The sequence below is a fragment of the Homalodisca vitripennis genome, chromosome 1, assembly GCF_021130785.1.
Source record: "Homalodisca vitripennis isolate AUS2020 chromosome 1, UT_GWSS_2.1, whole genome shotgun sequence".
In the NCBI taxonomy this organism is placed as follows: Eukaryota; Metazoa; Arthropoda; class Insecta; order Hemiptera; family Cicadellidae; genus Homalodisca; species Homalodisca vitripennis.
The window spans coordinates 188,821,116-188,834,756 of record NC_060207.1 but is presented as its reverse complement, the minus strand read 5'-3'; positions in this window follow the sequence as shown (position 1 = coordinate 188,834,756).

Below are 13,641 nucleotides of genomic sequence, written 5' to 3'. Positions count from 1 at the left end.
AACTAAACTTATAGAACTAAAATTATGTTTCTATGAGTAACAGTTTTCACGATCAGAGTTACTTTTATACCTCCAAATTTGATCAAACATATTGTTGAGATACCATAATTTACCAATAAATTATTTATCTTTAGTAGCTGTGATAAATATTGTTATTGTTCTTTGCAAACAATACCGTATGTATAGAGTTATACGGTTTATTTAATACCAAATTGTATATAATCGCCATATGTGATCAGATTAATCCAAATTTAATGTTTCATCCTATAAGAAAATATAGAATATAAAATATATTTTAGAAATATTATATATACAGAATATATATATTATATATATATATATATATATATATGAATAATATATATATATATATATATATACTATTATTTATTTTGAATACTTTATTTAAATACATTTTTATTTTATTCATTATCTTAGCGTTCACTTATCACGTTAAGATCCTATCACATCAAATTCCACTGCATGTGTTCGCCTAAATAGATTAGAATCGTTATTGGCATAAAAATAGCAACTTCCGTCCTAAGTCAAAGGTTTTAAACTTTATTTTAATTAGAAATTAAATATTAAGCACGGTATGTTTCTAAAAAAACCGTCACTAAAGGAAGGTAAAAGTACCGATCAGTCAATTTAAGGATACGGTAGCTGAAGGACTAAAGCATTACGGAATTACAGTTTGTTACAATGGGAGGAACTGTTAAAACCAAGATTAAGTGTGTGGCTTGGAAACGAACCAAGTGGACAAACACGGCTAATGTGTGTTTGTGAGAGCTAATTGTTAAAGTGTCTTCAACTTCATTTCGAGCTGGCAAAGTAACAAAGTTGAGGTCGGCCCGTCACTCTCTGACTTCTGAAAAAGCAATAACTTTCCTAATTACAATTTATGGGGCCCACTTTAAAGCACCCTGTGTAAATTCTAATTCGCCCACTGGAAAGTACATTGTATATAAGTAGCGATGTAATTGGGGAAAGCCTTTAATACTAAATGTAGTTACCTCTTTGGCTTCTATTGTTTCAAACGGCAAGATATAGTCCATAATTTCAAATTAGTCCAAGGTTGATTTCAAATTTATTTGCTAAAAATGGTAAAAATGTTGAAGATGCTAGTAATAACTTTAAATCGTGTTTAGTTTCCTACTTGTTTTCATATATTATGGATCATCAAAGATGTAAAATATACGCAGAAAAAATAATATAAATTCATTTCTTATACTACATCTCTTAGTTGTGTTGAAGAGCAATGTAGGGATGAAACTAATGTCATTCGTTGCATTTGTTTCTTAACAAAAATCGAAACTCTGAGTACCAAATCAGCCAAAACCATTAAACGGCATTAAGTGTCTTTTGGTTGGAAAAGTTTTGCCATAGTGAGGTGTGGGAGCCAAGTAAATATTATTTTAAAAATAAGATCTTGTGATCCATACAACTAAATACACTGGAATGAACTCCCAACCTCGTTAAATGGCAGCCGTCAAAATTTGGAATGTCCTATTTCATTAACACAAACCTGCCTTTTTTAAACCACAACAGTGGAAGTTTCTTTTAAATATAAATGTGTTATTATTATATAACTAAATATTAATTTATTATTTTAGCCTTTTCTTCAAGAGGCGTAGCTTGAACTTGAATTTGAAATATAGCGTTTCAGTACTGACAAGATGAAAATTGTGTGACATTGAACACTTTTAATACTTTGAAATGCAACGTCAGGATTTTAGACTATCGCCATGAAATTATGAAATGTTTCTGTCTAACTCCCACTTGTGGGAAGGGTGTGAGTGGATGAGAATCCAGAATTATATTCTAAGGACTCTTTTTTAACTACAACAGAAATCTTATCATGGATCGAAGTTGAAAAATATTTGTCCTGTATTTAACGAGGACCCTAAAAACAATTTTTGGCTCACATACTAAAAATGCCGTATAGTTTGGCTTCCCAGGATGAGTATTCGGTTTCCTTTGGTCTTTGAAACTAAACCAAAGACAAGTTCAAATTATTGAATTTTCATGTCGATGGTAAATCGATTAATATTCAGTTCAATATGTGAGCATACGTGAGGTTATCATTCTTTTTATCTTTCCATAATATATATATATATATATATATATATATATATATATATATATATATGGAAAGATAAATATATATAGAGATAGAAAATATATATAGAAAGATATATATATATATATATATATATATATATATATATATATATATAGAGAGAGAGAGAGAGAGAGATCTTGAATATTTATATATCATTAATTATATATATGTATATATATATAAAATTAAATATTTAATAAACAAAATTTAAAACTTTTGAACCAATTTATATCTACAGGCTTTAAATTAGTCATTGGGGAAAATTGAAATTGGTCACTTTTCTAGAGGACTTTTATTTACTCTGGCAATTAAAATGATTTTTGAGACAATGAATGCTTACTTTCAAACAAGTGATACGATAGAATAATATTTTATTGTACAGGCTGCCAAACTAAGAAGAAGGTATAAACAAGTTTTCTATTCAATAGTATATTATAAACTATGGAGGCTAAATCAAGAATGTACCTAACTATGGGGAGACTCCATTTTAATAAACTCTGGAAGTAGCAATACATCACTTTTGGTTGTATTTTAACAGTGTCTTCACTTATTTATAAAAATAAATTGTACTAAAAATTTTTTCATATTTTCTGTAAAATTCTGGTCAGGAAAATGAGCAATGCTTTTCAATTCAACTGAATATGAAAGTTCATCAACATCTGGCAGATGCGTGAGGTTCCTCCGCCCCCATAGATATCAGTGTTTTAATTGAAGAGAAAGCCACTTTCAATGAAGGCTTGCCTATACTTTCAACAAGATAGAGTAATTCTTTAGAAAAGCAGTTGTACAGAGTGTGTTATAAAAATATGTATTTAAAGGTAAAATGAAGACGGTAATTTTCCGGATTTAAGATGATCGTCAGACCTGACCACTTTTGATTATATATATATATATATATATATATATGATAACGTAAAAATAACTGTTTCTTCATAGTGTTTTTGCACAAAGTTATTATTATTTAACATAAGAAGTATTTACAGTTTGAAGGATCTGTATATTGTACATAACGGAACCAGAATAGCACCACTTGTGAGGCTGAAATTTGATACTTCAAATTTAAATCCACAAGGATCTTATTCTATAAAACTATTTTAGATTTTACCTACTTTTCATTTTTTTAAGTTCCAGTTTAAAGGTTGGTTTTACTTTTTATTTCTTGTGAAATAAAAACGTGATAGTGATTTTTTAATGCACCCCAAAAAGTAGGCTTACTGCAGTAAACACAACTAAAATGTTGGGGTGGGGGTATGTCAATGTAAGCAGCATTTTGGATTCATAGTTCAAAAAAGAGGATTTTATGGGAGACCAAAAAACAAAACATGTTGAAGGCGAGTGGTAATTTCAATGTGTCAAAAACGCACAACCATACATATATTTTCAAATAATTTAAATATTTTGAAACATTTATTGAAAGATTACCTTAAATCTGGTGTTTTACCAAACGAAAAACTCAAAAATTCTCTTTAACGTACCCAAAAAGGTACACATACCTAACAAGAAAAGTTATATTAGTTTTCTTGTTTTAAGGTAAATTTAATTTTTTTTTTGTAAATTTGAAAATCTGCTTAGGTTTTGAACAGTTAAAATTGCCAGGTTACTAGGACTTCAAACTTTTAAAATATGGCAATTATTTCTTAAAATTCTTAAATGTTTTAAAATATAATTGACTAATGTATATTATTACTAATATATTTCTTAATAGTTATTGAAATGGATTTAAGTTTTGAAAATACGTATATTAGGACTGTAATAATGGTTTTCTTAAATATGACAAATACTTTTGAAACATTTCAGCTTTGTTTCTGAAAAAGCACATTAAAACGTCTCATGTATATTATGTTAAAAAGGGTAAAGATACTAAAAAACACAATTTTTATTTGTGCATATTGCAATTTTTATGCGGAATCAAAATTCAAATTGTAATAATAATCCAAATAACGCTATTTACTCTGTTTCCAAAAATAAGGTATGAACTGTTAATTTATACAAAATCAAAAGGCAATTTCATAACAGTTTTCTTACAGAAACCTGTCCATAGCATATGCTTGCTTGTGTACGCCAGTAACATAAGGCAATTGTTCTATGACAGTGTAGGTTGTGTTATGAGGAACGAGGAACGGACACAAACCAGAGGACGAGAGGGAAAGCCGGAAATAGACTGGTTGAAATCCAATTATTGCGGACTTTGTAGGATAGAGTGAACATGGCACCGCCATCTTGGGGGATTTGTTGAGCATCTCCTGACAGTCTGTTGTATTGTCTGATGGAGCTGATATTCTTGTACGTAATAATATTTGTAAAAGCACATGTAAGTATAATAAGTATAGGTGTTATTAAATAATATACTATAAAATAAATTATGATCTGCATTATACGAGTGGCACCAAACTTGTGGTTGATTTGCTTTGTTTATGCTTATATTAAAAAATAAAATGCCTTGTTAGTGTTAATTATTTGCTTTTAGCAAGATAACAAATCCAAGCAATGCAATTGTGTATGTTCTTCGGATAGTCCTTTACGATCCTACAATATGTAGTCGTCTACAACCTGGCTAAACGTAGTTAGGAGTGCCTAAATCTTTTCACTTCCACAACAGGCAGAAGCTCAGAAGAGTCTTCGACTTACAACAAACTGTGTTTAGGGGAGACGTCGGTAGTAAAAGGTTGTGACTGCAGCTGTTAGGTTGTTATTTAACCCTAATTAGCATGGCTGTCGCACTGCAGTTAGCACCTCGCGTATGTATGTCAAGTTAATTACAGGCATTCAATTTACAAGCAAACATTTTTTTTAATAGAGAGCAAATAAAAGTCGAAATCAAAGAACAATTTTACAAAGATTCACGTAAGTGCCAAAAATAACGCAATAAAATCTAGTAATCAAGACATCAACGTTTTAAAGAAAGCTATGACGAGAGCTAAGTGGATTTTTCAGAGAACATTTAGTAATTTGGATCGAAAGGTTTAGATATCCGAGTTTAAAAATTAAACTCCATTCTGCAATTATCTAAAATTTGGTTGAAAGGGGGAAACTTGTGATCAAGTTTCCCAGTTATGAATTTTCAATACTAGAATGTAGATTTTTAAAGTTGCAGAGTGGTTGAAAAGTGTGAAAAACCAACACATTTTTGTTGTTATCTATAGTTATTGTTTTAAATAGTTTACTTTATAAGTCTAAAGGCGGAAATAGTCAAGCACTTAAAGTGAAACTCTCATTATTGTAGCTTTACTGGTTAGTTTGTTGGTTGACTTTAAAAGTCAAGAATCTAACTTTTTGATCAAAGATCAATTGTAGTTGCGATATTAGTTCAGTTTAGAAAAGAAAGTAATCAATTAAATTCGCTTTAATTTAGAAATCTAAAATGTTGACAAAGTTTTAAACTGTTAGTGCCTAATTAACGATAATTAAGGAAAGGGTCACTTACGGTTTGTCTTCACGGTGTCAGAACTAGGAGCAGAATGATTTGAATTTCGACAATTATTAAGAATTCCTGGTGCTCTCCCTACCCCAAATGATCTAGTTAATTTCTATTGGTCAAACATTATCTAGTATTACTATAAATGGTAATGCACAGAGGTGGCGAACTGGGATTGGTTTGTGGTTTGAACTAGATCATAGTGCTATTTTTATTATATCAATTGATAACTCATATCAGCTTCTTGAGGGAAACCTACAATGTCCCATTTCCCATGGGAAAATAAATTTATAACAGTCTGAAAATCAAAATCAAATAATTGATAATGAAACTTTAACCATATTTTGAGCTGTGTTGTAAATTTCCACTTTATTTGCGTAATATATCGTGCTACATATTTACAAATAGACCATTATAAGAGACTTTAGGCAAGGATGAGCAAAAGTAGGGATTAATACGGTTAACGCCGATACTATAACATATGCGGGGTGATTGTTTCAACGTGGATTGCATTGGTATCTCAACAAACATTGCATAACTACAACTCCTAAATGGGGTAGATTTATTAAAAAAATTACCCAAAAATAAAAGTGCATTTTAAATCGATATCGATCATATTGTACAGGGTGTTCCTTTGCAAAACTTAAAGTTGTCCACAATATTGAAAAATGACTGAGAGTTTACGAAGTTTTTAAAATAGATTTTTAAAGTGAACGAATGCAGTAAGAATTTAAGTAAGAATGAATGCATGAATATATTTACTTCCCAAATATATGTACCATATTTTAATCTTAACTAATAAACTTAATGATATAAAACAATTGTTTTAATTAAAGAAAGTTGGTTGCAACAACGAAAGAAGCACCGTAAAGAAAAGTATTGCCCCGTGAAATGAGCCTGTATGGGTTATAGTGCCCGTGCGCAGATTTGACTTGCTCATGCTTAAATTAATAACGAATTGAATATTTAACACGTATAAATAGAAACTATAATGAAAGGGGTAAAACTCTTTTTTTTAATTAATTAAATTTAATTTGTAAAGTGTTAAAGCGTGAAGTATTATTAATTTAAAAGAAGTTTACAATAGGATATATAGCAACAAGGATAAACATGATCGCCGCAGATTACAATGCTACTGTCCTAGTGATAAAATGTTGATGGGAAGGAGGGTAGGCTACCCGTATTTCGTAGACAACACTGCCTCTTCATCCTCAATAGACAATGATTACAACCATTGGTTAACTTTCCTTTAAAGATAATGTCGACATTTTTTAACAAAATTTTGGAAATTTTTTACTGATATTTATAAAAAAGAACGTGAGCTAGATAGTATGGGTTGGTGTTTGAAAAAGACTTAGTTAATTGAAAGGTAGAGTTCCTGTAGATCTATAATAATGTGTGCTATCGGTGTGTTGAGTTGTTTAAAATAGATCACCTAAAGTTTTATATGCATGTGAATTAAAAGAAATGTTATAAAAGGCTTTCTTACTGTAAACATTTTAGTTTTTTTAAACAAAATGTTAGTTGCGAATCAAAGACTTTTTTAAAGCCACTTTAAAAATGTATTTATAAACTGTGGACAGAACAACAAGATTAGATTTGTAAGCTGCTCCCCCCCCCCCCCCCAAGAAATGATCCCAAATGCAAACAGAGAATAAGCGAATGTATAGTAAACCATTTGAATTTCTTGAACAGCAAGAATGCCCTATGGTTCTTAAAGGCAAAAATATACTTTTGTGTCTTTTGTTTCAGATATTCAATATGATCAGAGAAGGATCACCCATTTAAAATTTTTCATCTGGCTTAAGGTTTGAAAGATACCAATCCAACCCACTTTACAAATTTATCCTGTACACCTACGCTTTACACACTTACCATGCAGAATAGAGAGTGTTGCAACAAATAATAACCGCACTGCATCATATCGCCTACATATTAAAATAAATAGCTCGTCTAACTATCACTTGGGCAGTTGAAGTTAAATTTAGTAAATATTTATTACCACTCTTAGTTATAAGTGTTGGTTTAAGGGCTACAACTTCACATTACAGATGATAGTGTTCAATGCAAAGTATATTTAACGTACAAGACTCTTGTGTTTCACCTACTAAGTGTGAAGTATGAAGTATGGTTGATACGACTTTCAGATCTTAAAGCATAGAGATCTCAACAAATTATAATATAATATGTATGATTGGCTGAGCATTGCGAAGCCTACGACTCGAGGGGCTGGAAAATGTTTATTATTGTCAGTAAGTCTATGTGCACGATATTTCGGAAACGAACTGGCCTACAGACTTGAAACTCTGCATGAAGACTTATTTCTATATAGGCAACACTGAATTCGGTAATGGTGCATGTTACTTCATGGGATGTGGTTGAGCGTTATACAAAAATTTTGTTTTAATCATACTGAACGAGAAAATCGCAGAATAAATAAATACTAAACAAATTTAGTACAATCAAATGATTTTAACATGTGACCCAACTACTGCAACACATAAAATATCGAACTCTGAGTTTAGCTCCAATTCACCGTCCTTTCATTACAGCGTCTGGTATCTGACGCTGTCTCAGACTTGACTCCTGGAATGTGGAGTTCGGTCGAATCGCCATTCCTACCATAGCTACTTTATGTGTAGAAGGCAAACGGTTGCTTCACTGTGCTTGTAAATCGTGTCTATCACATCATTCAATTGTGTTCCTTATGAGAAAATAAGACTACGACTTCACATATTTATCGGCGTCTCTGATATTAAACGATACAAATGGGCTTCTTCGTCGTCGACTTTCTTTAGATCTCTTCAGACGAACATGACCCCAGATTCTAGGAGTCAAATCTGAGAAAGCGTCAGATACTAGAAGCTGCAATGAAAGGGAGGTGAACTGGTGCTAAATTCACGGTTCAGTAGAATCGGCCCTTCACTATAGCTACGTTACATACAATATTATCTTTTGGTGACTTGGTGTGTAGAATTTTATCATCTAAACATTGCTATGATACAAAACTTAATGAAAAAAAATATGGAATTATGTGGCAAGATATCTCGTGAGAGATTTTATTTGTAGACTGTATATTTTACATGAAACTTATTTTCTACATAGAAAAAAATGAGTTATCTATATAATGAGTTATCTATATAATGAGTAATCTACATATAGATGAAGATTTCCACCGTGGAATTTGGTCGAGCGTTATTGAAAGCTATATGAACTTAGTACAAAAAGTCTCTTTTGTGAAAATGTAAATTTATTTTTGTGTAGGACTGGCCGTTTGTCCTCAGGACATCTCGATAATGACATGCCACATCTGCGAAGCCTGTTACAACATACAGTACATGGTTCAATCACAATCACCAAGAAATAATATAATTGAAACAAGAAGAAAATATAGAATTTATAAAAACATACATAGATGTATATCCATTGAAGGAAGATCTATATTGCGATGTTGCTCTGTCTCCTTTTAAAAGCGATACTCGTAAATCAAACTAGCAAAAGAAAGCTCATCTGTTCGGGATCTATATTGATTTAACTGGAGAGGACCGCAGGTCCCCGGTGACAGTATCGGATATAGACTGGGTCGGATCCAATTATTGTAGGCTTTGTGGGATGGAGTGAACATGGCGTCGCCATTTTGTGGGATCTACCGAGGACCTACAGACAGCCCGCTTTATTGTCTCAGGTCTCTATGTATTATATTATATTTGTTAAGATTCTCCACCTGTACCTAATCATAATGCATTTATATATTATGTTTGAAAAGTCTTGCAGTCATTACATTAATGATGCTTCAAAATAATAGACATAATAATTTATAAATTATGTCTCTCTATGTTGACCAATTAGCCTATTGCTACGTAAACCAATTTAACGAATCTTTAAAATTGTTGTACTCAGTCTTTCGATCACATGTTAGTTACGGCATTTAAACCCATGTGTGACACAAATAACCAAATGCAAAATAATGTATGTAAATAAAAGGGGGACTTGTGGTGTCCCTCGGCCATTGGGAGATCCGAGTTCGAGTTCGGCGGAGAGTACATTTTGTTCGTAGTGTATTAAAATATACTATTGCAACGTTACTTGCTATCGATAAATGCGTTAAGATACTCGTGGCCCCATAAAAGTAAGTAAGTTTTTGTTAGTTTACATACAATAATACGCGGAGTATCCAACATTTATTGTTCCCATATTTCAGTCATAAAAAGGTTAAAAAAGTTTGAAACATTTATTTTTGAAATTGAAATTAATATTTGCTTAAAGAAATATAACAATATTTTTTCACAAGTTCTGAGGGTCAAAGCACCTGAATTCATCATCGTCTCATTAATTTCATACGAATATTTTAGATAGTTTTCCCTTTGAAAAAAAAAAATAAACATCGGTAATATAGAAAGCAGTACTGAAAATTTGTTACACTGTACTAAAGAAGCATGACTATGTATCGTTTGCAAAAGTTAGATGAATGTTGTATACATAGATTTACTTCATTAATCAGTGGTAAATCGGGAAGTAATGATCCAGCCAATGCAATGATTGTTGTATGCAGGCTAGGCACTTGATGCCACGTAATTACTGGTCAGTACGTACAGAGCCCGCGCACATGACGAGTATTACTGGCTGTTTGGACCGCGCTTCCATCGGGTTATCCGGACTTAAACCGGGGAATTAACGGTTGTCAAGCCTTCGAAATAACCGGCTGGATTTCCCTTATCGGTATTTAGGCCAGATTTACTTGAAAGAACACAGGAAAATCATGGAGTTTCTTTATCCAATGCTAAATATTTATCGTTAGGAAACATGGTCATAGTTATTCAGCACCCAAAATTAGACAAACATGAAGTGATGATTGTGCAGAGTAATGATTTATTTATTTCAACGGCAAACGCCAATTTTATACAGAAATCACAAAAAGTAATTATGGACAAGATGTACTAAAGTTTTCTTAGGAGCTAACAAGACAGAGAGTAAATAGTAACATACAATAAGGAGGCAAGAACAGCAAACAACATAGGCAACAACTGTACAAGACTGGAAATTGTAAGGCTAGTAAACACTTTATAGCAATAGGACATAGAGCATAGAGCCTAGGGAGAGCTATCAAAATAAGAAATAACAACAATTAATTAAATACTATGAAGGGAAAACAGTAAATAAACTATATAAAAAGGACTAACATCAGTAAAGAATCTAAGATAACAGTAGGATAAACTAGAGTGGGATTGAGTCAACAGTGTATAGGGCTGCAGTTTTTATAATAACTGAGAAATAAACTATATATATATATATATATATATATATATATATATATATATATATATATATATATATACCACTATAATGAGGGGAGTCGACTCAAAGGTTGATATGATTGTTTGATGATGCCATTAGCATTAAAATTCTTATTTAATATTATCTTTTAGGCTTAAAGGCACTATGTGATCCGGTTCACACAGCGTTAAAACAGTGTCTACAGAACTTACTTCTTCAAATAATTAACCTGTCGGTAATCACTCGAGTTTCAGCCAATCACGATAAAGCTTTGTCCCGTTAACTCATCTGTACAGACGGATGCTTATTATTGGCCGGTTTAAAATCTGTTGACTGAAGGTGGCCGAAATATTTCAAGAAGTTTATTGTGTAAGCAATGTGTTGAAGCTGTGTGAACTGGAAGATGATGTTATTTATTATTATTATAATTCAGTGATAAAAATATAGAATTATTAATACTGTCACTAATAAATATAGATACATGAAAAGAGAAATACCACTTCGCTATCTAAAATATACAGTGTATATAATATAAATCTAACGAACATAACGTAATAGTCTAAAAATGTACTAATCGATTCCGCAATCTGGCGGTGAATGTAAGTAGTTAAATCTATTACGCAATCCATTTTAGTACGCTCTCGCCACCAGAAGAATCACGACTACAGATGCTAGCCTATACTATGGGACACAGATTTATGTGTTCCTTACACATATTCCAATTGAATTCATGTCTATTTCGTGATTATACACCATTTCGAGAATCTACGCGGAGTATAGGGAATTTCTTCAATGAGTGCCTTATTCTATCCGCCTCTCTTTGTTTGGCCTGTGAGCTAGCACATGGTTTTGAAGTAAAGAGCCGTAATATAAATTGTATTTAGGAGTTTTTGCCACTATGACAATAGCAGAATAAAAAGATTCTGTTTAGAGAAAAGAAGGAATTTTTCGAAAATTCAAACGAATTTATAAAGAACAATACAATTTAATTTATTCTAAGAAAACCTTTTTTTAATTTTAAAATTTCTTGTTTCGGAGACGAATTTTATGTATAGTGTTACAATTTTTGATCAATGTATCGTTTGATTTCACTTGTAATCCGCCCCCTCCCCCCAGTCGGTGCTGTTATGACAATGCTATAATTTCCGTATAACAAGGAGTGATACAAATCACATAGATAAAGGTGTTAGATGCATCTAACTACATGGATACTTAATAAACATTAGTATAGTAATACTGAAATTAAAATCTGAACTTATTCGTCTTCTTAATTGTAGGGTATAACAGTTTAAATCGTTAAGAAAGTAACTACACTGTTGCCATACTTTCTGACTAAAGGGTTAGTTTTAGTTAATTGTTTTTACAATGTTATTGATGTCGACTTCAAACAGTAACATACAAAATTATACTCTTATACCCAACAAAGTCTATTGGTTTTATATTTTTTAAATATATTCAAGATAAATTGTGTGACATCAACTAAACAATTTTTAAATTGAAAATAAAAAGGCGAACAAGGAACTGAAAAATATTGAAAACATGCAGTAACATTTTTGTAATTCTAGAAAAGTATATAATGTCTAAAATTACTAGATTATTTTCAAGTCAACTTACAATTATATTTGATTTATTTAAAGAAGGGAAAAATTAATGGTTAGGAGATTAACTGTAGAAAATCTATAATGTTTACGTATTTCTCGTCTGCTGTATGAATTTTAGTTACCCTATGAGTTAGCATTTAATATATACTCGTAGATTAAATAGCCCCATATATTTAACCAAACGTTTAACCTTATCTTAAACAATAATGAGTTTAGAAATGTGCTCATAAATAGTATTAGAGCATGGTTGTAAAGTTTCAGTTATTCACTAAAATCGTGTTTCGACTGAATTTTGAAAATATTTACAAAGAAGTTCATCTAGGAATATTACAATATTTTAAATATTAAAAATAGCATATTATAATTAACAAGAGTTTATGATTAACAAACAGATTTTATCATTAAAGATCAAACCGTTTTCGTGACAGAAGTTTTGTAGTAAATTGTATTCTTTTCAATAATAATGTACAATTTATTCGACTAATACGTTTAGAATCCCGGCTTTCTTGATTCTTGGAGTGAATATTTAAAAGTTATAAAAGTTTAAATTTACTAAAAAATCAATGATAATAAAGAATTTTTAATTTTGAGCACATGCATGTTTAAATTTGTAGAAGTAAGTTACTCTGAAGAAGGCGATTGCTTCTGACGCTCATAATACAGAAAACATTCAACGCCCATATATGTAGCAGACAGCGAGGGGATAAAATCCTCCCCTAACATCATCCTTTTAGCCTAATCTAATAGAAGTCGCCGACTCTGATAGCTGTGTTAAGTTAAGAGGTTTCCCTACTGCTTGAACATGAGTATCACACGTTGTGCTCAAGTTTACAGGACTTACATTTGGCAAAGAACATTCGAATACAAAATAAGATATATCTCTAAACATTCTTAAGATTTTTGTAAGTTGTAATAATTGGCTGAGCGTCAGCGAAGCCTATCTTTTGAGAAGCTGGAAAAATTTAATTTCTGTCTATCTGTCCGCACGATATCTCGAAAATAAACTGACCTATACGTTTAAAACTTTACATTAAGATTCATTTCTATACAGGCAACAATGAGTTTGATTTTGGTACATGTTACTCCATGGACTTTGATTGATCTTTAGTGAATATTTTTACATAGGTCGTATGGAATTTTTGCCACTGTGCCAACGAGAAAATAAAATAGCAGAATAAATAAACGACTAAACACGCTGCGTGCAATAATTTCATATTTAAAATATGACG